General features: G+C 50.9%; 1 protein-coding gene across 5 annotated transcripts in view; it reads right to left on the bottom strand.

The window, feature by feature from the left end:
* Positions 1-13,499, bottom strand: part of Ldlrad4 (low density lipoprotein receptor class A domain containing 4) — a 357,460-nt gene extending 343,961 nt beyond the window's left edge. For 2 of the 5 annotated variants that reach the window (XM_047526191.1, XM_047526196.1), the window contains exon 1: positions 13,036-13,495. The gene's annotated coding sequence lies outside the window, so the exon portion shown is untranslated. Of the gene's footprint in view, positions 1-12,136; positions 12,333-13,035 lie in introns of those variants that run through there. The other 3 variants (XM_047526198.1, XM_047526192.1, XM_047526194.1) reach the window with 3 other exon arrangements.
* Between the last annotated feature and the right edge of the window lie 10,656 nt (positions 13,500-24,155).

The raw sequence follows: 24,155 nt of genomic DNA, 5'->3' as shown, positions 1-24,155 counted from the left end.
AGCAGCGCCCTCACCGCAACTACTTAGTGCTTATTGATCACACAAACTAATTAGTGGCGGAGATCAGAAAGCACTTCATTTGCCACCTAAACTATTGAGCGATGACCTGGAGCACTAGCCGCGAGAACACTGTCGCTCCTGTTGCCTTCGGAAACCAGGAGGGGCCAGCCCAGAGGGCGGCAGGCTGCGGCCTGTCCCCACGGGGGCTCGACGTGGGGCGGGTCTGCGCCGGGCCCTCGTGCGCTCTGCAGAGGCCGCGCGTGCGCAGCGCCCACGAGCATCTTCGGGAGAGCTTGTCGGAGGCAACGCCTCTGAAGGCTGCGGAGGAGAGAGAGCAGCAAACTGCGAAGCAAGTGCGAACGGCGGTGTGAACGGCTTCCACTTGGAACACAAGAATGGGATCAGAGCACTTGGCAACCCAAGCGGAAGAGGCAGAGCCGCGCACAACAGTAAATAGCTGAGCAGGAAAACGGATGCAGCGTCAAGCAGGAAGGGAGCAGCGCTCAGGCGGCGCTGGACCAGGCTGAGCCTGGGAGGAAGGGCCAGCACCGGCCTGGAGACATGCTGCTGACCGGGAGGACAGAACTGAGGTCCTCCTGCACCCACAGCTGAGCAAACTGAACCACAGGAGAAGCCAAAACCATGCTGAGAAAAAGGGATGTGACCGAGGTCGGGGTTAGCAGGACACAAAGAGGGGCTATGTCACCCTGCCACCTGGCCACCAGAAACGGGCCAGATCCTCATGTTTGCAAAACCTCCACCATCCTTCTGAGCCACAAAGTGTTCCCCAGCCGAGGCTCCTTCATCAGGGAAGAGGGGTGTGCAAATCCCTGCAGGACATCTCTGCTCTCCACACTCCCCCAGGACAGGACTTCACAGTTTGGCTCTGTTAGTCTCCCTGATTCAACTATTCATACTTTCAAAGGTAATCTCCAGTGCTTTACCCTAACCTCTCAAAAGTTATGCCCACAGGGCACCTGCCAGTCCACCAGCTACAATGCCTGGGACCTGGCAGCTCTCTGAAAATAACCCTGCTGTGACCTGGTGGATGACAGACTTTCGTTTCCTGTTTGGCTTTGCACCTTAAAATAACAAACTCCAAACTGCATTCTACCTTCAGCTAATAGGCAACTCGAGAGGAGGAAAAGGAATAAATCCACTAATTATAGTTCTATGTACTTTTCATTAATTATTTGTTCCTTAAAGCCAAGGAACATGAAATTAGATGTTGTCTGTGAAAAGCTTTAAAAAGTTACAAACATTTTGCAAACAGAAGGCACTATCATCTCCCCGTGAAAGCGATCAACCTGGCTTCCTGGTGTGAACTGCGTGGAGTATGAGACCTTAGCATTTTACAAAACGCACACAGAAAGCAAGTATTGAAGAACAGTAGTCAAGACAGAGCCCCCAGGGCGAACCGTGAGATGCAAGATAGATCCAAGGGGTCAGACTGGATCCCAAGCGTCCCCCAAAGGCTTGGTCCCCAGGGTGGCACCACTGGAAGTGGTAGATCCTTTACGTGGTGGGGCCTAGCAGGAGGTCTACAGGTCATTGGGGCTCTTCTCCCTCTCTTTCACTTCCTGTCCATGGGGTGAGTCATTTTGCTTGGCCACTCCCTCTCATCAGGATGTGCTGCCTCACCACAGGCCGAAAAGCGGCACTAACCAATCACGAAAGGAAACTTCCAAAACCATGAACAACAACGACAACAAAAACCTTTTCTCTTTGTAAGTTAATTACCTCAGGTATCTGTGACAGTAACGGAAAGCTGACTAACACTGTAGGTATTCTAACAGGCTTACTTTTTTTCACCATTCCCAGCTTAATATGGTTTTCAGTAAAGATGGGAAGAAAGTCCAGGAGAAGCAGGAGGACCAGTGCTGGGCCACCTCAGTCCAGCCCATGATGTGAAAGGAACAGCAATGATCCTACAACAAGGCTAGTCACAACCAACGTTCACAGACACGTCCCCCTTATTCAACCCTTGCAGGGAGAAGCTCTGAGGCTTCTGTCTACTGCTGTTCCTTTTCCAAAACCCATGCGGACCCCTCGTGCCCAGTCACTTACCCAGGAAGACCTCCTTCCTCCAGCACCACCGGGGCCTCTGGCGGGGGCCCTTTCCTCTTGGGTGGTATCTTCTGTGTCCTCCCATGGGTCAGGTGAACAAGCCCCTCAGGCATCTCTTAGAAGGGCACTGATACCCTCACTACCTGAAGACCCCCTGAAGTCCCCACCTCTTTGTACTAGCAAGGGGGATGCAGTTTCAATGCACAAATGGGGATGGGGGGACAAGCATCAGGCCCCAGCACTGGGCCTCTTCCAGAAATCGCCCTCAGCTGACCACAGTGCTCCGAGCTCTGCCTCCGTCTCCTAGGGAGCCACCCCAGGGCAACGTGGCACATCCCTCTCCCCGCTGTGTCTTTTTATCTTTGTGCCCAACAGCCAAGTGCTGGACGTCGCAGGAGTTCCAGCAGAGGAAAGGAAGGAGCCAGGGAGGGACAGAGACATGGTGGCCTCACTGCCCTCCATGTTGAACCAACCATGCAACCCAAGGCCCGAGGACAAACCCGCTCTCTGTGCTCTCCTCTGCTACTTGCTCCTCACACACATGTTCTATCTTCTCCTTGGTCCCCAAGTCCCCAAGGGCAGGCTCTGGGTCTCCAACCACTCCTCTCCAGCACCAGCTTCACAAATCTTTGCACACTGACAAAACAGCTTCCTTTAATTGAGCACTGACTATGGTGTTGGCCCCCTCCCAACTGGTGAACATTCACATGACCTTACTTAATCCTTCGGAAACCTAAGAGGTGAGCAAAGAGTTAACTCTAGAAAACAGCAAGCTGAGGTGTAGAGAGTCAGGATCTCCCAGGTCACTCAGCCTCAGAGGGCTGGACAGGAGCCCAGGAGAGGCGTCTAGGAGGAGCAGATCAAAGCAATCCCCGAGGGCAAAGACTTAAGGACAACCAGGAGGCAACACATCTAAAGTCCTTCCAAACACAGAAGGGACCAGCAAGGGAGGCTGGCCACCTCTCCGCCCCCAGGGTGCCTCCCCACTGGGTCAAGGGCAGGCAGCCTCCATGCAGATGGCAGAACAGAGGCCATTCCCTGGGCACGTAAGTGTGCCTGGATTTTAGAACCCCAACAAATAAACCATGACATCCCAGCCAAAGGGCAAGATTCACACTGCAGAGCTAAGCAGTAAGAGATCCACTAAGTAACTCCATCTGCATTTACTGTTCAACTATCAGAAAACAAATGCCATGATTTTCCTGGACTAAACTGTGCAGAGCTAGTTGTGACTATACATATGCTTATTATTATTTCATTCCTCTTCAGACAAAAAAAAAACTTTTAATTCACAGACCTCAATCTCCCTCTGTATAATTTAGAAGTACAAATTTTGAATCTTACATTTAAAGATCACCAGGATGAAAGTTAAGGGTTTAAAGAGTGCAACATCTGCCCTGCACAGGGATGCACATCTGTAATCCCAGCAACTCAGGAGGCCGACGCAGGAGGATCGCAAGTTTAAGGCCAGCCTCAGTAACTTAGGGAGGCCCTGCCTTACAAAATAAGATGGGGCTGGGGATGGAGCCCAATGGCAGGGTGCACCTGGGTTCAATCTCTAGCAACAACAAAAAAGTGCAACATTTATCTGAATAGCCAGAGAAGAACAAAAACAAACTCATCAACCAACTGTCAATGTCTCCAGCACCATGGAGATTCTGCACGCATCATGTCCAAAGGCCCTCTGTGCCAACCAGGGAAGCACAGGGGCACTGTATCACTGCATGGAAGCAAGCTGCATGGCAAGGGCAAACCAAGGGCAAGCCTGGGAGTGCCACGTGTGCCCACCAGCAGACATTTCCCTGTCTGAGTGAAGGTTCCAGAACCCTCCACACTGGAGCACACAGCTTCCCGAGGAACCCCCGCCCCCCCACGCCACTGCCTGTGTCAGAAAGCAGAGCAATCCAAGGACCACAGCAGGAGTGTGCGCTCCTTCAGAAGGCACGGAGTGACCCAGCTGGGAGGGCCACCACCCCATCAGTGTCCTCCGGAGTGACCCAGCTGGGAGGGCCACCACCCCATCAGTGTCCTCCGCAGCCTCCAACGCCAAGGCTTGGCATTGTCCCCACTTCCTGGCACAGGTGAGAACAGGTGTGTCCCTGGGACAGGGCGTGGCCATGACTAAGCAGCCAGGCAGATGGCAAGAACCCAGCCAGACCCCAGGAGCCAGGGAGACAGGGCCCAACATCTCCACACAGGCAGCCACCCGGCCGAGCTGCCCTCTGCCCTGCCTGCACTCACTCCCGGGCACCCCCACCAAGGCTCTGCACAGAACAGAGAACCGTGTCCACCCGGCACCACCAACCCTGCTCACTGTCCACCAGACAGTGCCAGCCCGAGGTGCACCCCAGCACACACCTGCAGGGCAAGTGAGCACCACCCAGCACCACCACCCTGAGTAAGCACCCCACACATGCCAGGGGCTCTGTGCCCAGAGGAACACAGGTGCCCGTGGAAGGACCACCTAAGTACCACCACCCCGGGCGCTGGTGCACCCTGCTCCCTCCAACCAGCGCGAAACCGTTTCCACCCCAATTGTTTCCAGCCTTTCAGTGAAAGGCCGCCTTCGATCAGCTAATCGCCACCTACTAAATGGCTCTCACTTCTCAAGCGCTAGGAGCAGCCACTCAGGAGGTCGGGCACTGCTGACAGTGGCCTGAGCCCTGGAAGGCCGAGGCCTGAGCTGCAAGCAGAAGACTTGAGGGCACGTGCAGAGGGAGGGCCGGGCCCCCTGTGCCTGGACCTGCAGCAGGAGCGTCGGCCACCAGGTGAAGGCAGCTCCCTTCTGCATCCTTGGCGCAGGACCACAGACAGACCCGCTCTACCCTCCTCACAAAGTGAGTTCGAAAGGGAGACAGCTGCTCCCAGTCCTGGTCCTCATTCCTCCACTGTGACTCCAAATGGGTCCCAGGCAGGGAGTCGGGATGGGGGCGGGGACCAAGAGCAGGCTGCACCTTAAACCCTGCACCTTCAAATACCTGTGGGGCTGGGAGTGCAGCTCAGTGGTAGCATTCGAGGAGTTCTGGGTTCAAACCTTAGCACCAAAAGAATGAAAATAAAACGTGTGTGTGTGTGTGTGTGTGTGTGTGTGTGTGTTTATTATACTGTTTATCACCCTTAACCTATTAAGTAGAATTTAACTGGTATTTAAAATAACACAAAGACCCTACACCTCCAGATGAGATAGTCCATTAACATAACTGCATCTGCCCTTAATGAATCTCTAGCAAACAGAGACTCTTTCCACCTAGGATCCAGATGATGCAAACCCAGATTTTTATAATAAAAGGATAGGATTATTATTTTTATAATAAAAGTAAGCACCATTCCATTTCACAAGCTCGCAGACTTTTTCACATAATTTTCAGCACTGGTGAGGGCGCGTCACCCTCTTGTCTGTGGGAGTGCGAGCAGCCCCCACCCCCAGGGCTCGGAAAACCAATCTGGCAATACTTTTGAAGGACCCTAAAAAGTTCTCACACCCATACTGGTCAAATTACATTGTTATATTGTGTACATGTGAGAATACATAACAACGAATCCCACCATTATGTATGACTATAACGTTCCAATTAAAAAATGTGGGGAAAAAAATTCTCACACCCAACTTCCCTTTTAGGAAGCTAATAGGATATAATAAAAAGAAAATCAATGTACTATTATTTATAATAGAGAACACTAGCAGTAGTCTCAATGTTCTAAAATTGCTTTTTGCAAAAAAAATCACAATACAGTCACAGAGTAGGATATTGCACAGTGATCAGAAACAGTATTTGGGGACAATACTGAAATCACATGAAAAATGTTCATGATAGCATACTTAAAAAGAAAAGGCTATATAAATTCTATACATGATTTTTAAATTAATCAGTGAAATTCTGCATATGATTTTATAATTAATCAATCAATAAGCCTGAGGAAAAAAATTACTATTTCCACTGATCATCCCTAGAGATAGTGGAATGTAGTAATTTCAGTCATGTTTATTCTGTGTGTGTATGTGTGTGTGTGTGTGTGTGTGTGTGTGTTTTACCAGGAATTGAGCCCAGAGGTGCTCTACCACTGAACTACATCCCCAGACCTTTTGAGACAGGATCTCACTAAGTTGGAGGCTGGCCTCCAACTTGCAATCCTGCCTAGACCTCCAGAGTCACTGGGATGGCAGGTGGGTGGGTGCCGCCATCCCTGGCCCCTCTTTGTTTCTTTCTCTATTTCCTAATCATCTTCCGTAAGTACATAATCAGGAAAAGAAAACTTCCTCTGCAGGTGTGGACAGGAGTGCCTCCTCCAAGACTGGCCCCGTCTAACTGTGCTGAGGAGAGGGGCCGGGAAGACGGAGCCCAGGCCAGGATGTCACTGGAGTGACCACAACTCGCCCACCCCCTTTCCAGCTAGTGTGTCGCATAAACACCATCAAGGTTCCGAAGCATCCTGCCGTGAGTGGGGTGCCAAGGAGGTACTATGCAGGGGACAGCATACATCCCAGCCACCAGTCCCGAGGAAACCCCTGCAGGGGATCGGGCTCAGGATCGGTGATGGGCTCCTTCCCTGCCCTGCTGCCATGGAAGGTTCTCAAAGAGCAGAAGGTCTGCCCTGCCAGGCACAATTACATTTGCGTCTCTTGGGAACTCTCTTTAGTCCCCCTAATTCTGAACCAAGATAGATACCACATTGACCCAAGATGGACAATGTCACAGGAAATACGTGTCAATACATGTGGCTAATGATTCCATGTCATGAAGTCAAACACAGGGACATGGTGTTGTCCCCTGCCCTGGATGACCTGGATCCTTCTGCATGACTGGACACCTGAGGAGGGGCCTTCCTGGCCCCGCCTCAGCCCCACGCAGACTGCTGCTCTGCAGGTTTCGGCTAGGAGACGGGTGACCCTAGAGGACACAGAGCTGAGGGGCTTTCAGGGGCCTGGTGGAAGGACTGCCGGGCACTCGAAGCCTCACCTTTCCTTCAAGGAACTCCAGGAACAACATCGACAAAGACAAAGCCGATGACAGTCCGATCCTGGAAGCTGAGGCTCTGCCATGGCAGAACAGGCAGAGAGCAGAAGAGAGAGGAGGTCAGAGCACCACAGGGTTGTGGGGGGTGACAGCAGGGAGCCAGAGCTGGCCTGTGGGCACAGAGGCAGGAGAGACACGCCACTCTTCCTTCACTAGCTACTGGGTGGTCCCGATGCAGAATCTCGGACCTGGGCCCAGCCTCATGTGGCTCCAATCTCAGAGTCCAAGTCCTGGAGCCAGACAACCGGGCTTGGTCACAGCCCCACTGTGTGACATTGGACAACTTCTTTACTTGTATCTGTGCAATGGGAACAGCAGTCATATGGATGTCACAGAACTGATGTGAGGAGGGAATCTGTCCACAGATGTGCAGCACTAAGGACACAGCCTGGCACAGGCGAACACCCGGGTAGTTTGGAATTGCTATTGCTATGATCCGACCAAGCACCCCGCATTAAGGCAGGTCTGGTCAGAGGTCAAGGAGCCAGAAGAAAGCAGCCTGGCCTCTGCTACAGGCTCTCCAGCTCTTTCCTTGGGGCAGACCAATGAGACTGAACCATGGAATTCTGGCCCCAGCTCTGCACAGGTTGCTGGCCTGGGGGCCACAGACAATGGGAACAATGCCTGGCTGTGCCTCTGCCAGCTGCAGGCCCAGCCCATTCCTGGAGAATAGTGGCCAGCCAGCCTGCATCTGCAAACTCCACGGCAGGAAGTCCATGCACGCCCAGAGAGTCCCTGCCACACCCAGTGTGGAGGAAGGACTGGCCAGGATGGATGGCGTGGGTCTTCCCCTCTGAAGCCTATTCAGAGAATCTCCAGTCCCTTTAGGAGCCTGGTAGAAAAGTCACACACACGTTGCTCACAACACCCAATTCCTGACCTTAGTGCCACTCCAAGAGACCAGACCCAGAGTCCTGTCTGCAAAGAGAAGAGCGAGTCATTTGGCAGGGGCCCCACATATGAGGTGGCTTTGTAATATGAGCAGTGTGTCCACTAACAACTAGAGCAAGACCATTAAGTTCATTACACCTGTCACTCTGCCAGCTGAGTCTCCAAATTGCCCTGATGAAAGTACATTATGCCCAAGGAGTGCCACCCAGCCCCCTCCTGGGGCAGCACGCACTTATCTGGCGCAGACAATTTGTTCTCAGTGTGTACACCTGCCGAAGGCACGCAACTGTAAACAGTTTGGAACCTGGCTGTGGGACACCTTAGGCTCTGAGCAGCTAAGAACAAAGTTTAGGTCTGGGAAGAAGACTGGGTACCGTATTCCCCGGTGTGGAGGAAGAATGTGGGTGTGGACCAGAGCTGGGACCGGGGAGCAACCTAGCAAATAAAAGGACACGGAGTTGCTAGGCTGATTCTGTGACCCTGCAGCACAGCCAAAAATAAAAGCAGGAGACACACCCTTTTCATTTCCGAACCAAGTCCCGGCGCTCTAGGCAGCAGGCGGAGACCTTTCCTGCAGCTGCACATCCACCAGGCCCGGGAGCAGCGCCCAGCCAGCCGGGGCTGCAGAGAGCATTTGCAGTGCAAGCGTGTTGCAGACAGCAGTAATTTATTTATCCCTGTCATGTAACATTAACAATCTGTCTGGAGCTTGGCAAGCACCAACTTGCACTGTCATATAAACTGTCTGCCAAACTTAAAGTTTCGTAAATGCTTCTCTTTTTCCAGCAGACAATAAAGCATCATTAAAAAAAAAGTTGCCATCCTCTATGTTCCTTTCCTCTCTTCCTTTTCCAAAAAAAAAAAAAAAAAAAAAAAAAACAGGGTAGAAAACCAACAACAAAAGAACCATGAAAACAGAAGTGATCTCAGCAGGATTCTTAACCTTGAACGTCTCAACATTTTTCCGATGGCAAGTAAATGAGTAAATAAATAGATGGGGAGGGGGTCCGAGGTGGCAGGGGTCAGTGGTAAGGGAGGTACTTCAGCAAAATTTGCAAAACAAAAGTACAGTCATTAAAAATTAATACAGGGTGTGGACATCCAGCGCCCACCCCCTTCTGCTCGTGGGGACTTGAGCCAGACTCTGCGTCCTCATTAAGTGCAGTCTGGCAGGCTGCCGGAGTTTTAGTGGGTTCTGGGAATGCCAATATATTAACCAGAGGACTTTTTGCATACCCTTTAGAGTTTTTATTCTAGAAAAGTCAACCATTTGGCACAGTACTGCCTTATTTTTGTCCGGGAAAGCTCTCAGCTGCCAATCAAGGGAGAAATTATAGCTGTGTTCTTCGTAATTTCCAAGACCTAGCTGGAAAACAGCTTGGTGGAAAGAAAAGTCCTCAGAAAAACAGTTTAAAAGGCCAAAGTACCATTTTTAGTGGGAATTCAAAGAAAAGCAATCCATACTTAAGTCACATGGAGATGTGACAACACAGACATTGTTTTCAAGTCTTCCTGTGGCAGAGGGAAAAAAATGATATTAATTAGAAATCTGAACCTAATATTTCTATAGTAATTAAGAGTACAGGTGCTTGCCTTTTCCTCTGAGTTTCCTAACAAGAAGCAAACAATGGCCACACACACAAAAATATGTCCCGCAAAAGTGGCAGGTCTTGTGGCCTAAATTTTCAGAGTAGGCAGAACTTTTACATTCGTATTTTAAAACTTAAGATTCACTTTACATGCACACCATAATACAGATCAAGATGTAACTGCCACCAACACATGCCACAGTAGCAGAAAGCCACATTGGCTTCAGAAAAGAATGGCTTCCAGGAGATTTTTCTGAGGCTTAAAAAGGAAGGGGTGGAAGAAGGGAGGGAGACTGGAAGGAAGAAAACGAAGAAAGGTAAGAGGGATTTAGGACTATGGCAATTTTACCACTATGCACGTTTAATATCCAATTAATAATTCTAAAAATTTGTCCAGGTTAAAGCGTACGCTCTTCTTTTACAGCTATGACTTTTCTGTGTTAATTCTCCCCGCAAAGGAAGGACACCTCACCGAGACTCCATAAGCCTAGATGCAGAAGAAAGAAGAGAACAAACCAGCAAGGTCTGCCAGGAAGACGTGGGCAGTCTGCAGCTGCAGGCTTGCTGCCCAGAGCCCCAAGGTGGCTTTGGTTTTACATGATGGCACAGAGAGATTGCCTCCTACACACCACCACAAGCTGACTTCATGCAGGGTGAACGCACAGGGATCCAGAGCTTAGGGGGCTCTCCACCCTCCGCTGGCCAGAAACTACTCACAAGAAGCAAAAGTCACTCTCCCCTTTCTCTGGTGCCTTGTCAAGCTGGGCAGTTACCCATCCAGCAGCCCAGAGAAAAACCAGACTGTGTCCCATGAGCCACCAGACTGCTGTGCCAGGCTGCTAAGTCAACCAAGCCTACAGCACAGCCCCGAACTGTAAACACCTCTGCAGACGGGTCCTCGTTCTTCCAGTGCCAGGCAAGAAAACTATTCTTAGAACACTGTCAGCAGTTGGGGGGAAATAAATATTTGTCTGTGTATGTATATATTCTGGTGGGGGAGGGGGAGGAGAGGATGTTAAATCTCAAATGATGTGCCAACAAATTGGCACAAAATCCCTTAATAAGCAGCTGGCACTGGCTGGGTTCCACTGCAGGATTGTGGTCATGCAAACCAAGCCCCCGAGAGGATTCAAGAGACAGCCCTAAAAACCTGCTGGCAGGAATCTTCTCCAATATAAATACAAATCTCCACGAACTAGAACCATGGCCAAGGACAGCAAACTCGTCCAAGGGTAACAGCAGAATGTTAAGAAATTAGAGAAGTCTTTTCAAACAAGAGAGGAAGGTAGCTACAATTCCATTACAGCAAATCCCTTACTAGCATTTACAGTTCGGGCCCTGATTCCTAACAGTATGTTCAATGTCAATAGCAGAGTGAAGCTCCTAAAAGAATTAAGCTTTCAAAAATCATCAGGAATTTATCCCCATGTTTTAAAAGCACTGCTTTGCAAAGGCCATCAAATAACATTTCATGGGGATGACAGAAACCAAATATTATCATTCAATAAGTGCATGTGGGTAACATTCGGGTCTACTCATTGTGTATGTAATGACTAAAATTTGATACTACCATGCTTTATTGAACACAAAGACTATATTCCAAGAGAACTGTGCAGAGTACAAAGGCAGATTTACAGATGACAGTAAGCTCGATTTAAATACTAGAAAAAGACTAAATGCAGGCATGACCTGATGCAGAGGCAGATTATCCATGCACACTTGACAGAAGCTTCTCCTAATTCAATACACAGTCCTGGAGCTCCAGGGGAGAGAGGGACGGCAGAACAGTCAAACTAGTGCACAGGGCTGTTTTTAAAGGGAGTTTCCCAGCCCCTCTCCTGGAGGAAGGTATAACCTCCACCTCCGTGCCAGCCATAGTACCCTAAGGGATGTGTGTGCAAGTGTCGCTGGGGATGAGCCTGGGCTTCTACCACTGAGCCACACATCCAGTGCCCTATTTTTAAAAGCCAATGCTGCTCACCATCTCCACCCACCTCTATCTCAAATCTCTTACTAAGTGTAGCTCTTGGAATCTATCTCACCTCACATCCCACAAGGCCTCGAGCACAGTAGGTCACCAATAAATATCTATCACAATTCGTATGTGACGTCAAGAGAGAAGCACTGAATCCTAATTGAGGAGTCCAGGGATGGGAAGATGCCAAAATAATTAGAAGAGGAAAAGAGAAGGGAGTAGACACAGAGGAAAGGCAAAGCAAAGCAAAATGATCCAATCCTAGCTCATTAAAAGATTCTTTGGGGAAAACAAAAATATTACACTAGTTTATGTGGCCAGCGCCGCTCAGCAATCTGCCTGGGCTAGGAAGCCCCACTTGCTTCCAGGAGTTCCTCGGAGTCCTGACCGCCAAGGCAATGGCTCACCAGGTAACGCGGAGCCCAAGTGCCGCCCACCCACCACGCATCGCTGCACTCCCGAAAACCTCTGCTCCATCGCGAAGCCTGCTCCTTTACCAGTTTTTAAAAAAAAAAAAAAAAAAGTTTATGGAACAAGCAGACGTCTTCCCCGCCACCGAAGGGAACAGACCTAAACAGAGCCCACCGACTTCCACCGACCTACTCACAGGGCGCGCCCCCAGCCCCACCCGGGGCGGCGCACTGGGCGGGGGTCCCGGGGGAGCCTCCTCAGGGCTGTGCAAGGCAGACCCCGCAACAAAGGCAAGTGCCGGGCCGGGCTGGGTGCGCGTTCGCTTCCTGTTTATTCCTCGGTGAGGGGCAGAGAAATTCAACACACGCCTGCTTCCTCCGGGGCTCGGCGACCCAGCCCTAGGGGAACAGCAGCCGCCCGAGACAATCGACTTCCCAGCCAATGCCTGGAGCTCCGGGCGGCCCCGCGACCGACGTCAACGCGCGCGGGGGGACCCGGGGAGACGCCGGGCGAGGCGGGTCCGAGGGGCTGGGAAGCTGGGAGCGCGGAGTGCTGGGGCTCGGGTGCAGGCTGCGGGGTGCGGGACACCCGGAGAGGGGTACGCCCGCTGCCGCCCCGCTTCCTTCCCGCAAACTCCCGGCAAGGTCCTGCACGGTCTTCCCGCTTCCTGCTGACCTCCAGTCCCTCCTGCTGCAGCGGTGCGCTGAGAGGCCTAAGAGAGTGCAGACACTTTGGGCAGCCACCCCCGCGCCCATCCTGGCCCCGGGCGGGGCGGAATCGCGTCCTGCAGCGGCGGGACACAGGGTGGGGGTCGGGCACGCCGGCCCCCGGGCCAGCGCCCGGGACGCCCTGGAGCCCCCCGCCCCCGACACAGGCTCACGGACCTCGCGCAGGTCTCGGGGGAACGCGCCGCGCAGGGACGGCCGCTCCCTCCGGCCCCGCAGACGGCGCAGGCTCGCGGACGTCCCGATCCCGGAGCGTCGCGTCCCGAGTCCCGGCCCCCCTCGGCCGCCCTCCTCCCGCCCAACGCGGCGGTGAACTTGAGCCAGCCGCCGCGACCCCGGCAGCCACCTCGGCCGGCACTCACCTGCGGCCGCCCAGGCAGCGGAGGCGGGGGACCGCCCGCAGTGCGGCTCGCGGGGCCACCCGGGCCTGCGGGCTGCGGGGAGGGCGCGGGGCGCGGGGCCGCCGGGCGGGGCGCGCAGCGGGCCGGCGGGGAGCGCGGCGCGGGCGCCGGGTCTCTTTAAGAGCCGGGGACCTTCCACCCCGGCCGCCCCCGCGCTCCCCGCCCCCCTTTCACTTTCCCAGGGACTCGCAGCCTGTCTGGCGGCGGCGGCGGCGGCGGCGGCGGCGGCAGCTCCTCCCCGGCTCGCTGAGGATCCCGGGGCGGGCAGGGCCAGCCGCACTCGCCTGCCGGTCCCGCCGGGCCGGGTGTGCAGCCTGGCGGCGGGGGGCGCCGGGGAGACGGGGCCGGGCCGCGGGGAGGTGTCCGCCCCCGGTCGCCGGGGGAGAGGGCCCGCCTCCCGCCGCCGCCGTCTGCTCCAGCCGTACTGTGCGCGCGCGGCTGTCTGTCTCCAACTCCGCCAGCCTCCGCGCCCTCCTCCTCCCGCTCTGCGGCGGGGACCCGGCGCGCGGCCAGGCCGCGGGGGCGGGGGAGGGGTCCCCGCCCAGACCCCGCGGCGCGCAGCCCGCACCGACCTCTGCCGGCGGCGTGCGGGGAGGCGAGCGGGCGCCAGGCCGCGGGACCCCCGGCTCGGCGGGGTGGCCGGCCGCGCTCGGGCGCAGGGCTCGGGCTCGCGGGGCGCGCGCCCACCGCCGGCCGGACCGGGAACTCCAGGCGGTGCGGAGAGGCGGTGGGCAGGGGCGCCGGAGGAGCGGGCCGGCAGTCTGCAGACGGGGGACGGTCTCGGGAGGGGGTGCTGCGGTGTTCGGGGCACCTATTACCAGCGGCGGGACTTGGGCGCCAGCTAGGAGACCCGCAGAGGGACCGCAGGACACCTAATGGGACAGCTGCTGGACTCCACTGGTCGCCCTCTTAGGATCCCGCCCTCTTTAAGGGAAATGGCTTCAGACTGGGAGGTCAGATGGATTTTTCCTCTTCAAGCTGTGACCCTTTCTCCTTGAAGGCCGGGACTTGACCTCCACTTGGGTGCAGATAACCTGTCGTTTGGTTCTCCAGATGTACAAGCATTTACAGGGGCCAACCTAACCACGTTTGACGAGAGATGGATTGCCGTGCTGGCACATCTGTGTTTCCACACGATGTTATCGCAGGCACCAAAACTAGGATGTCCCTTCTGCCAAAGCAAAACGCCCTGCTGATGTACCACACTATCTGGATTCGCAGGCTGGGTTTAACAAAGATGCTGCTCATTAAAGGGATAATGATTTTCAAGTCTTCCCCGGCCCCCTCCAAAAAGTTGTCCAGCTCATGCTTCCATAACATACGAAAAATGGGTCTTTGGAAATCTTGGTTAAATAACCAGTAACCTTTCCGCTAGTGGAATGTCGGCTTTGTCCTGTTTCCTTTCAGTCTTCCGCTAGTCTAGTCAGCTGTCATGATAATCACTCTGGTTTGCTTATATGTAGGATGATAAAAACTCCCATAATTAAGAACATGTAGTAAGCACTTTTCACCAACTATTTTATTGAATCTTTAATAACTGTAAAAGCTATTCTGTTTTACAGATAAGAAGTTGAGACTATGAAAGATTTCACAATTTGCTCCCAGACCACAAAGAGATGTGTTAACAGTGCTAACTGGGCACATAGGAAACTGGGTGTTGAACCAGCATACCATACTGCCACCTACCTACAGCAGCTTTGACATCCCCATCCGTTGAGCAGAGCCGGGAAGCAACTGACAGCTTCAGCTCTTTACCAGGCACTGTGCCTGTCTGGTTGGGAATGCCCTGGTCCCCGACTGATTGAGAAGCAGGTAGACTAGTGGGGGAACTGTGGATCTGGCAGCTAGGACAAACTTTTAAAAAAAAGAACAGTGGGTTGGTAAGTGCTTAATTATCTGACTCTGATAAGCATGTAGTTAGTTTACTTTCTTTGTACACAGCGCATCCTACACTGAGTGGCTCTCATGCCATGGCACTGTGTCCGAGCCCTGTTTGGGTGGAAAGAAAAATGGCCTTTCTTTCTAAAGCTCTCATGGAGGGAGAAAATGCTTTTCCAAAACCTTGAAACAATTTGTTCTTCTATTTCATTGTGCATGATTTCTGTGTGTATAATTTAACTCCTTTAAATTGAAGACTGAATTTTAAAATCATAACCTCAATTTTACCATTTGAGAGGAATCTTAAATTGCCTTTTCTCGTCTTCCATGTTTTTTAACTGAGAATGGCAAATCTGTTTCTGTTTCTAGAACGGCTATGGGAGGAGACTCCCTGGGTTTTCCATTCTGTCCCCACTGTATTTGCTTTTCATTTCAGCTGTTCCCTTCCACACCCTTCTAAAAACTTCCTCTCTCCCTCCCTCTCCCTCTCTCTCTGTCTTGCAGGCACAGACAGGGGCAGTGGAAGAGTTGGAGGTGTTGAGACACACATTTGCTCTATTTGCTCTGAAATTCAACACAATTCTATGTCAGCTTCCTCCTGACCTTTAGCAGCCCACAGTATTCAGTTCACAAGCCCAGACTGAACCTCAGGAGAGCAAGGGCTTTCCTTTGCTCAGTCTAGAGGACCACTGGTACCCCCCCCCCAAGTACTCAGAACAAAGCCCAAAACCCACTAAAGGCTCAGATTTTTGCTGAATGAATGGAGCCTAGTATTGAGATAGACCAGTAAACAATATTGAAGTAGAATATCACTTCATTAGTTAGGAATCAGCTGAAACTAGCTTCAAGGAACAGGAAGTGAAACTTTTTTTTTTTTCACTGTAAATCTATTGGTTTATTTCATGTCAGTTATACCCTGTCCGTGCTTACTCCATGGAAGGTTACTAGTCAGTCATCTAAGGAGACAAAAATAAAAAGGCAAATAAGCAGTTGTTGAAAAAAAATGAATCTGAGGACCCAAAGTGACCACAAGATAAATGTGAGTCAGAGAACATAATTCCTCTATTTGGATCACATGCATAACATTTAGATGAAACTTAAGCTTTCCAAAATGATCCGTCCTACTCTTTGTACCCTTTAATTTAAATAAGAATCAGAGGAGGAATTGAGAAAGAGAAGCTTGTACTGTGGGTAATTCTGGTTCTGGGAAAGTGAGACTTGCAGGCTAGATAGATACTCAGGACCAGAATCCTAGGTGGAGCACCTCCAGAAGAGAGGGCTCTGCCCTACCTGCCCCTGTGGGGGGTACCCCGCAATGTCATGGGCCTGTTTTATCCTGTTACCCAACCCGGTTCTGCCTCAGTGTTCCATCTGTGAACTGGAGGTAACACTAATTCCTGTCTCCTGGGATCTTTGGTGTCATTGGCCATCTGCACATATGTCTGCTCCCTGGGATCCTGCTACTCCTCAGCTCCAGGACCCACAAACTGCATTCCTCTGTCTTTGGGATTAGGTCTGAAGTCATCTAAAAGCAGTGGCACATGCCTGTAATCCCAGCTACCCAGGAGGCTGAGGCAGGAGGATGGCAAGTTTGAGATCAGCCTCAGCAACTTACCAAGACCCTGTCTCAAAATAAAAAATAAAAAGGATTGGGGATGCAGCTCAGGGTAGAGAACTCCTGGGTTCAGTCCCAGTACCAGAAAAATGGAATCAAAGGAGACAGAAAGGGAGGGTTTCAAAGGCAACTTCTCTGCCTTGCTACAGAACTCCCTGGGTAAAACCAAAAGCAGTTCCTTGCCCTCTCTTGAAGGATTAGGGGTAAAGGAAAAAGAAAAAGAAAACTTATTACCTCAAGCAATATCCATCCAAACCCACTTATGTTTATTAACTATACTCAGGGATGAAACAGCTTCTGATCGATGACACGTGTGTTTTCAAATCATTTATAAACATTCTAAAGGTCACCGATCTTCTTCAGAGCTCCTGCATCCCCTCTGTCTGTCATGGTCACTGCTTCTGCCTCCTCTGGTGCCCTGGTGCCCCCAAGTGTACCCACATCCCGACAGAGCCTCTCAGGTTTCACCCCCTCTGCAATGACCACTCGGGCCTCCGCTCAGGTCATTCCTTGCTGGGCCTCCCTTCTAGAACATAAATTGTCAGTGAGTTAAGCGTTAGCTTAGTAACTGGCCCAAAATAAATACCAGCTACCTTTAGTCATTTTCACTGCCTTCCAAGCAAGGAAGGCTCTCTGGGGACTTTATATTGTGCCAACCTAGCAGGACTGTGTCTATGTTTCCAGGGGTCTTTTCCTGTAGGGTTCCATGAAGTCTGCTTGGCCACAGAGAAATTTGTAAAATTTGGAAGAAGAGTCAAGTGGTCAGGCTCTACAGGGGCGTGAGAGGCTTCAAGCTCTGTGAAACCCTCCCTTCTCCTTGACTTTAGATTCCTTTGTCCCCACCAGGCCTCCCTCGTCAGTGTCCCCAAGTCCTGGTCAAGGGTGTGTGCAGCCCTGGTGTGGAGGTCCCCGGCCTCTCCCGGGGTCCTGGCTTGTTGGAGTTGCAAGGGCAGAAGGCAGTCCAGCCTGGCAGTCCCAAAGGCTGCCCTGCGTGTGCACTCTGCCCTTCCCCCACCCAGGTTTTCTTCCCATTCCTTAGGCTTGCCAGTCCCAGAACCCACGGCCTTCCACAGACTTCTCGCCAGCCCGCGACTGCCCATGATACATCCGATCCCCTGCCACTTGCCAAGGCTCTGTTTTCTGACCAGGCCCCGACTGACAGGATCACACACACCTATGTGTGTCCCCACCTTAGCTGGAGATTGGTCATCTGTAAAGAGCATGCCACCCTCAGTCTAGGTTTCTGATGGTATTCCATTAAAAATGAGTAATCTAGAAGCCAGGCACGGTGGCACACATCTGGAATCGGCTCGGGAGGCTGAGGCAGGAGGATAGAAATTTCAAAGCCAGCCTCAGCAACTTAGCAAGGTCCTAAGCAACTCAGCGAGACCCTGTCTCTAAATAAAATATTAAAAAGGGGGCAGGATGTGAATCAGTGCTTAGGCACCCCTGAGTTCAATCCCTGGTACAAAAACAAAACAAAAACAAAAACAAAAAAAAAACTACTTAATAAGGTACTTAACAAAATACCTAAATAGCCAAAAAGTCCATGAAAAAGTGCTCAGCTCTCCTAGAACTCTCATAATAACATGGCCAATAGAGGGGCTAAAGTTTAAAAACTGACAATTCTAAATATCAGCAAGGAAGTGGAGCCCCTGGGACTTGTGCAGGCAGCAATTCCACTCCCCAGAGGGCAGAGAGAAGTGGATGCAGATGGCCACCAACAGGGAGGACAAGCGTGTGCATCCAGTTGGTTCACTGAAGTGCTGAAGAGAGAAGGGGAAACAGCCCCAGTGTCCATCTGTGGACAGAGAAGAAGTAGATCGTGGTTCATCCACACAAGGGAAGGCCACATCACCATTTTAAAAATGTTGAACTGCTGGCGTACACAACATAGATCAATGTCAGAGGAAGGTGCTTGAGTGGCAGAAGACAGGCGCAAAAGAATAATGTGTGGTTGTGCTGATGTGATGCTCCAAAGCAGAGGAAAGCAGTCGACGATGACAGAAGTCAGGACCCTGGTTTCCCCTGGATGGTGAGCAGAAAGGGCAAAGAATATTGAGGTTGGGTATGGAATGGTATGTATTTGGATCTGGTTGCAGGGGTATATGCATATAGAAGATGCAATAGTTGCACACATAAAATCATTGAGCTTTATATGTCTAGTGTTTGTGTGTGTGTGTGTGTGTACAGTCAAGTTCAGGTGTTTTCAAAGGGGAATTTATTACATGTAGGGAGACTAAGGTGAGTTCACTCTGTAGTAGGGCCACCTCTCTCAGATAGGGGGATTGCCAAGGGGAACTGCATCCAGTGTTATAGTTGAGACCTGAAATTCCCCCAAAGGCCCTTGTGTTAGGAGCTTGGTCACCAGACCATGGTGCCTGCTGGGAGGTGCTGGAACCTTTAAGAGGTGGGACCTGGTGGGAGGAAGTTAGGTCATTGGGCTGGCAGTTGAAGGGGGTAATAAAAAGGAGAAAATAGAGTCAGGAATCTCAAATCTGCCATCAGGCACTTACGCAAACGTAGGCAGGTGACTTTACCTCTCTGAGCCACAAGGCCTCATCCAGAGAACACAAGGCAGAGACCAGATGATCTCATAGTCCCTTTGAGACCTTCCATTCCCACATCCACCAAATAACTACTGAGGTCCTACAGTAGCCCAGCCCTGGGGAATGCAGCTGCAAACCAGACCAAGTCCCTGACCCCTGGGCTTACATTTCACATGGAGCGAACCCTGCTGGTGGCGCAGAGGGAATCAGGCAAGAGTGCTCCCGTGGGAAACGCATGGGTACCGCAGGCCCCCAGTTCCTGCTAGCTGCATCCTGACTGCTCTAGGTGAAGGCTCAGGTCAGGGCCCATCTCTCCACGACCAGAGTCCTCCCCCTCAGAAGACAGACGGAAGCCCAAACAGCCACGTGTGATTTGCTGAAGTAAGAAAAAGAGGAGCCAGGTGCAGGGATGCACACCTGCAATCCCAGCCGCTCAGGAGGCTGAGGCAGCCCCAGCGGTTTAGCAAGGCCCTAAGCAACTCGGTGAGACCCTGTCTCTAAATCAAATATAAAAGCGGAATGGGGACGTGGCTCAGTGGTTGAGTGTCCTTGGGTTCAATCCCTGGTACCAAAAAAGAAGAAGAAGAAGAAGAAGAAGAAGAAGAAGAAGAAGAAGAAGAAGGAGGAGAAGGAGAAGGAGGAGGAGAAGGAGAAGGAGAAGGAGAAGGAGGAGAAGGAGAAGGAGGAGAAGGAGGAGAAGGAGGAGAAGGAGGAGAAGGAGGAGAAGGAGGAGGAGGAGGAGAAGGAGGAGGAGGAGGAGAAGGAGGAGGAGGAGGAGAAGGAGGAGAAGGAAGAGAAGAAGAAGAGGAGGAAGAAGAAGAAGAAGAGGAAGAAGAAGAAGAAGAGGAAGAGGAGGAGGAGGAGGAGGAGGAGGAGGAGGAGGAGGAGGAGGAGGAGGAGGAGGAGGAGAAGGAGGAGAAGGAGAAGAAGGAGAAGAAGGAGAAGAAGGAGAAGAAGGAGAAGAAGGAGAAGAAGGAGAAGAAGGAGAAGAAGAAGAAGAAGGAGAAGAAGAAGAAGAAGAAGAAGAAAGAAGGAGGAGGAAGGAGAAGGAACAGGGAAGAAATTCCGGAACCTGATCTACTTCAGCGTTCTGGTCACAACCCTCCCTCCAATTCGCTTGGCCACTGAAGGACAGATTTAAAAAAAAACCCTGAGAAGTAAGGCCAACCCTCGATTAGGCCACACTTGGTAAGCAGGTAACTTGGTCTCAATCAGCTGCCAGCTGATCTCAGTTAAAACATGAGCCCAAAGCTTGCCCTTGTTATCAATTTTAGAATCTCCAGGGAAGTGTTCATGGGGTAAACCAGTCTCAGAAATATCTCTTCTAGGGGCTGGGGAGATAGCTCAGCTGGTAGAGTGCTTGCCTTGTAAGCACAAGGCCCTGGGTTCAATCCCCAGCACCCAAAAAAAAAAAAAAAAAAGAAATGTCTCTTCTACATTCTCACCAGGTGGTTTTCCAACTTCCTCAAACCCATGTTGCCTGGCAGCCTATGGTGCTTGGGGCCATGTTGAATTTTGCAGGGTTTTGTCTTACGTTGAGCTGAGACCTGGACTCCAGCAGGTGGCTTCAGAGGCCCTGGACTACTGACTGGTGCATCCTCGGCCACGTGGATCCCTGTCTGAAGGCTGCTACACACACACACACACTCACGCGCACACAACTCTCCGAGCAGACAGCCAAGGCTTTCCCCACCCTGAGCGGTCTCCTTGAGTCCTCCTGTCATTCTGGAAGCTCTTCCCTAGACGATTCCAGCTGGCCAGACCCCTCCCAGGAGTGTCGCACCCAAAAGTAAGTGTGGTGCCTGCGAGGGTTGTACTTCCCTGTATCAGACCCGTCACCTGGACATGCAGGCCAGCCCTGTCTTCCTCCATCTCAGCAACCGATCACAGAGAGCTCACAGCCAGGCAGCTACAACCCAGGCCCTGCAGCCGGGTTCTTTTTATTGCAGACGCTAAAATTCAGCTCCACCTGACTCTGCACAGGGAACTTCTTGGCTCACTCTCCCTGTGAATTCCAAAGGTTGGGGGTGGCTTTAGGCAGGTCTGAAGGCAGGTGTTTTCGTTTTGTTTTGTTTAGAGCCTTATAATTAACATTGTATCTGGATTCGTTTTGACAAAATTTTATATGCAAGGAATTTGATTTCAAGCCCCTCCCCCCTCCCCTCCCCAAACTCCCTCCTCAACTCTGTAGGTCTTCCTTTCACTCCTTTATTTATTTATTTTTGATTGAAAAAATTCCATATTTACATAAAGGTGTCATTCCCTTTCGTACATTTACATATGTATATAATATGACTTTGTTAAATTCATTCCATATTTCTTCCTCTTTCCCTTCCTCCCTCCTCCTCCTCCTCCTCCACTGATCTTCCCTATATCTTTATGAGGTTCGATTCCCTCCCCATTGCCTCTTTTCCCTATTTTGCCCTTGCTTCCACATATGAAAGAAAATATTGACCCTTTATTTTCTGAGTCTGATTTATTTCACTTAGCATGATGTTCTCCATTTCCATCTAGTACCAGCAGACGCCATGTTTCATTCTTCTTTATGGCCAAGTAAAATTCCATGATGCATATATACCACATTCTTCATAGAACTAGAAAAAGATAGTCTTTAAATTCATTTGAAGGAATAAGAGGCTCAGAATAGCCAAAGCAATTCTGAACAAGAAAAGTGATGCAGGAGGCATCCCAATACCTGATCTCAAATTATACTACAGAGCTATAGTAACAAAAAAAAAAAAAAAAAAAATCATGGTTTTGCCATCAAAACAGGCATGAAGATCAGTGGAAGAGAATAGAAGACACAGAGACATACCCACATACTTACAGTCATCGAATACCTGACAGAGGTGCCAAAAATATATGTTGGAGAACAGACAGCCTTTTTAACAAATGGTGCAGGAAAAACTGGATATCTATATGCAGAAGAATTGAACACCATATGCAGGGTGTAGAAGTGCATCCTGCAAAGAGTCAAATCAACCTGCATCGAACACTTAGGAATTAGGCGAGAAACCTCGAAACTGCTGGAAGAAATCAGGGCCAACTTTCCACCTATAGGTGAAGCCAGGTTCTCAGTGAAGGTTTTCAGTCCTTTGTCTCCATCTCTCCTTTCCTGCTCAGTGGCCTCTGTTGGGCCTCATTCTCAGTGGGGACCTGTCCATGGGCACAAATAACCTCCGGGTGCTCCAGCCTCCAGTCCTGCAGGTAGCTTAGCACTCCCAGTGACAGAGCACATCTTTCTCAAGAAACCTGGTGAGAAGGTCCTTAGAGGGCTCAAGGCTGGGGTGAGCCCAAGTTTACCCAAGATCCAGTCACCTAAGCAGAAGATGGGGTACCCTAAGCCATCGGGACCAAGTCCTGATCCCATCCTCACATGAAGGCCTCCCAGAGGAAAGAGTGTTTCCATAACCGGAAAGGAAGACTAACTAGGCAGGAACACTAAGAACTCGTTCCAGTTGTGTCCAACATGTTTAAATATTGGCCTCTTCAGGCACCCATCCTGCATGTGGGTACCACCCAGCACCAGCCAAGGAGGAACAACAGCCCCCTTAACAGAGAAGGTTTTATAGGGAATAAAATATAACCTGTAACATATGTAATATATGTTTTTATGTAACATTCTAATAGAGGCATTTCCTCCTGTCATCAAGAATTCTTTGACATATTTTAAATACTAAATAGTACTCTATTTCATATTATAATTTATCTAACTACTCCTCCTCTATAGTTAGACATTATGTGATTTACCAATAAACAATTTTTAAATCTTTTTTCAAAATTATTTCCTTGGAAGAGATTCCTACAAGTTGAATAAATGTGTCAAAGACTATTTCGAAGTTCTTGATACATATTATCAAATGGTTGTGCAGAAGAGTGATTCCAATCCGCACTAACCACGAATAAATAAGAATAAATAAGACCTTTGCTAACTGGGAGACCGGCCCACAGCTATTGACGCCACATTTCCAGATTTCAGCTTAGAGCATGGTGAGCAAGGGATTCCCCCTAACACCACCCAGGTCAAAACAGAGTAGCAGGTGAAGTTTGCACAGGCCACTCTGCGTCTTGGTCCAGGTGGGCTGCATGACAAAATACCTTAGACTGGTTAATTTATGAAAACAGAAATCTGTTGTTCACAGTTCTAGATGCTGCCAAGTCCAAGATCAAGCGCCAGCGACTGCAGAGTCTGACGAGGATGGTGCCCTCCGGCCTATCTTCACAGGACACAGGGAAGAGCCATGTGTCCTCGGCTGGCAGGAGGGGCGAGATCACTCCCCACAACCTCTTATGAGGGTCTGATCCCATTTGCTCCGCCTCTTAATACAACCACGCTGGGTGTTAGGTTCCAAGACAAGAATTTGGGAGGACGTGGACATTTGGGCTACCGTCCTGTCCACTTTCCTGACAGGCCTCAGCATTGCCCCATCCCTCCCTCCTTGAAAACGTGCTAATAAGGTCACTTGATGCAAGGCTTAATCCAAGGAGGTTAATTAGCAAGAAACAGTTAAATACAGTAACCCTTGACTGACCTTCTAGGCTTTGTTGGCCGTAAGTCTTGGGCTCCAGGTTCCTGCAATCACACCAGGTGAGTGGCTGCCTTCCCAAACCCCTCCTAAAACATACTCAAGGGCAGCGTGAATGGCCGAGACTTCCGTGGCCAACAGGTAGCATGTCAAAGTACCTGTGGGAAATCCAAGCAGGGGTCGGGAATGCTCAACAGTCTCCACAGCACAGAGGAAGAAATAGGCCAGCCATGTTCAAACAGTCCTGGGCCACCTACCGCCTACGAGGAAATCTGCACACAGGCCACGCTGACAACAGATATCTGTTTCATCCTTAAAACGAACTTTGGGTCTCACACACATTCAGTGATAGGCCTGAATCATGGCTAAGTGGCGGCATCCAGCCCTGAAGTCCAGGTCTCACTGCCCCTTCCACGTCTCGGACCCTGGGGTGTCCCTGTTTACCCTATGTACACGGCGTGTTATTAAATGACGTAGTAGCGGAAAACAGTAAAATAGTTGTAGATTATTGGT

This window comes from Sciurus carolinensis, chromosome 15 (genome assembly GCF_902686445.1).
Source record: "Sciurus carolinensis chromosome 15, mSciCar1.2, whole genome shotgun sequence".
NCBI lineage: Eukaryota > Metazoa > Chordata > Mammalia > Rodentia > Sciuridae > Sciurus > Sciurus carolinensis.
The sequence above is the reverse complement of the archived record's forward strand: the minus strand, read 5'-3'. Positions and strand labels throughout refer to the sequence as shown.